Below are 3,791 nucleotides of genomic sequence, written 5' to 3'. Positions count from 1 at the left end.
ACCCTGAATCCCTTCCAAGATGCTGCAGGTCTGCAGTTGCAGTGACTCATGCTTTAATCCCTGCAGAAGCAGATGGTAAGTGCTGCTGACAAGTGCTAACTTGTAGGTGACAAGGCCTCCTCATTGTCATAAACTTGACCATGTATTTGGAAGCATTTCATAATCATTTCATTCCATGCTAAGGATGCTCATTTCCAGGTGTGGTGAACCTTTTGCTGATAGGCTATTCAATGTGCTCTTATAGGACTAGGCCTTATTAAAAGCAGCCAAAAGTCTCTGGGATTGGGCGTCCCTGGTGGTCTAGTGATTAAGAATTCACTTGCCAATGCAGGGGAGACAGGTTATATCCCTGGTCTGGGAAGATCCCACATGCCATGAAGCAACTAAGCCTGTATGCCACAACTACTGACCCAGTGTTCTAGAGCCTGGGTGCCACAGCTACTGAGCCCATGGGCTGCAGCTACTGAAGTCCACGTGTCTAGAGCCCATGTTCCACAACAGGAGAAGCCACGGCAATGAGAAGCCTGAATACCACAAAGAAGAGTAGCCCCCACCCATCACAACTTGAGAAAGCCTGTGGGCAGCAGTGAAAACCAAGCACAGCCAAAAATGAATAAATAATAGATAATTTTTTAAAGAATTCTCTGGACCACCTTTCTTACTAGTCTCTATGGCCCAAGAAAATATCCACTCTTGTTGCTTCTTCTCATATCTAGACTTACACTATTATCAATCTCATATGGAGCCACATGTCATCACTTTATCAGAGGCACAGTCACACATTTGGTAATGTAAGAAACAATAATTTTACAAAACAAGCAATATAGATAATAATATAATTAACAGTATTAGTAAGAATTCAAGTCAAGAACTTCTGTTAGGTGCAGCCCAATATATCCCAGGTCATCTGACTTAGTTTGTTCTGTACCAATTCTTATTTTTCAGGGAAATTATATATTGGCATATATATATGCTGATGTTGATTCTGGGAAATATATATATATATTTATATATAAAAAATAAATAGGCATATATATATGCTGATACTGGGAAAGATTGAAGGCAGGAGGAGAAGGGGATGACAGAGGATGAGATGGTTGGATGGCACCACTGACTTGATGGACATGAGTTTGAGCAAGCTCCAGGAGTTGGTGATGGACTGGGAAGCCTGGCGTGCTGCAGTCCATGGGGTCACAAAGAGTCAGACACAACTTAGTGACTGAACTTAACTGATATATTGATATTGTACATAAGGTATCTGACTTAATTTCCTAATGTTACTAAGCTGGTTATCCCTAGTACAGTTTAACTGTTCACAGCATATGCTGCTTCTGCTGCTGCTAAGTCACATGAGTCGTGTCCAACTCTGTGCTACCCCAGAGACTGGAATGTTCACAGCATATAAGAGCCTTTAAACTTAAATTACTATAGCCTTGTGTTAACCACATTACTCCATCCTATACTTGTGGGAGGATTTATTTTTTGGCTGAAATTTTGCTTGTTGCTCTGATCAAGCTTGAGTAATAGCGGAAAATTCATATTTATGGCCAGGGTCAGAGCAGGCATTAGTAACTGGCGAGGCAAGGGGATACCATCTAGTAATATCAATAGTGTTCTGAACGGCACTATACTTTTTTTCTTCTAGAATAAATTCCCTGAGCACTGCAATGGGGCCAAAAATTAGAGCCTTGGAGTGGAGAAATCCACCAAGGTAACCCAAAAGTACTAAGCATAGGTAATTAGCCACAAACCCAACAATTAGATTTATTTTTGAAACTAGCATAGAATCATGCCTATGCTGTAGAAAATTTGATTCATTTGCAAAGGTCCAAGAAGTCACTAAACATTATACATGATCATATAAGTCAGGCCCAGAATCTGGGGCAAGCTGCCTGCTTCTGATGTTGTCTTCATCTCATCCTGGTGTGCGTGGAGTTACTCTTCTGTTTGAGAATTATTTTAAGATGATTTTGAGGTCAGTCACCCTCTCTATAGGCCAGTCCAGTGCAGGGTTCCTTTGTGAGTGGAAATTAATCCAAGTCAATCCCTTCAGTCTCACAGCGTGTGAGCTAGTTAAGAGTACCTGATAAGGGTCCTTCCATCTAGGTTGGAGACAGTCCTTTAAATTACATCTTTTCCAATATGCATAATCCCCTGGTTGCAGATCATGGGGCATCTGATCTTCATCTAAAGAGATAATTGAGACAAGCTCCAGAAACAAACCTAGAGTGTCCTTTTAATAATTCAATTAAACTGTACAATGTAACATAACAGCAAGGAAAGTGAAAGTGAAGTCACTCAGTTGTGTCCGACTCTTTGTGACCCCATGGGCTGTAGCCTACCAGGCTCCTCCCTCCATGGGATTCTCCAGGCAAGAGTACTGGAGTGGGTTGCCATTTCCTTCTCCAGGGGATCTTCCCAACCCAGGGATCGAACCCAGGTCTCCTGCATTCCAGGCAGATGCTTTAACCTCTGAGGAGCTACCTGGGAAATGAGTTTTAGTAAATGCAGACCTCCATTAACAAAACTGAAATTTGACATTCATTGAAACATAATTATTTTCTCTAAAATTACCCTTATTTCTACCAAATATAGTCAAATCAATATTAATTTGCCTGAAAGACCTGTACTCTGAAAACTGTAAGTTCCTGATGAAAGAAATGAAGAAGACACAAACAGATGGAAAGATATACCATGTTTGTGGATTGGAAGAACCAATATTATCAGAATGACTATACTATCCAAGGCGATCTACAGATTCAATGCAAACTCTATCAAATTACCAAGGGCATTTTCCACAGAACTAGAACAAAAAACTCTTAAAATTTTTATGAAGACAAAAAAGACCCTGAATAGACAAAGTAATCATGAGAAAGAAAAACGGAGCTGGAGGAATCAGGCTCCCTGATTTCAGGCTATACTACAAAGCTACAGTCATCAAAACAGTATGGTACTGGCACAAAAATAGAAATATAGATCGATGCACCAGGACAAAGAACCCAGAAATAAACCTATGGTACATAGTCAATTGATCTATGACAAAGGAAGCAAAACTATGCAATGCTGGAAAGACAGTCTTTTCAACAAATGGTGCTAGGAAAACCAGACAGCTACGTAATTTTAGAAAATTGAAATAAGATGATTCTTTTACACCATACACAAAGGTAAGCTCAAAATGGTTTAAAGACCTAAATGTGAGACCAGATACCATAAACTCAGAGAAGAAAACAGGCAGAACACTCTCTGACATAAATCTCAGCAATATCTTTTTTTTTTTAACCTCAGAATAATGGAAATAAAAATAAGTAAATGGGACCTACTTAAACTCAAAAGCTTTTGCATAGCAAAGGAGACAATAAACAAAGCAAAAAGACAACCCACAGAATGGGAGAAAACAGTTGCAAATAATGTGACTGTCAAGAGTTTAGTCTCCAAAATTTACAAACAGGTCATGATGCTTAAGATACCACTCTAATGGCAGAAACTTAGATTTCAAATACAAATACAAAAGAGATCATGTAAAAGAGTCCAACACTAAAACATCAAGTTATGAAAATCTGGAGAGACTATTTTTATATAGAGATTCCTAAAGCATAATTATTCATATGGAGTTTACCTAAAAGCTCTTGTCTTATTTACACATAATTTACTTATAAAAATTTTATCATGCTAAGTTCTTTATTTATTTACATGCTGACAAATTTGCAATAGGTATAATAAAATCTTATTTGACATCTATTAAACCTAGATAAAATAAAGTTTTATATTTAATGTTGATGACTGTAAAGATA

The sequence above is a fragment of the Oryx dammah genome, unplaced genomic scaffold (assembly GCF_014754425.2).
Source record: "Oryx dammah isolate SB20612 unplaced genomic scaffold, SCBI_Odam_1.1 HiC_scaffold_2, whole genome shotgun sequence".
In the NCBI taxonomy this organism is placed as follows: domain Eukaryota; kingdom Metazoa; phylum Chordata; class Mammalia; order Artiodactyla; family Bovidae; genus Oryx; species Oryx dammah.
This window is presented reverse-complemented; position numbering follows the sequence as displayed.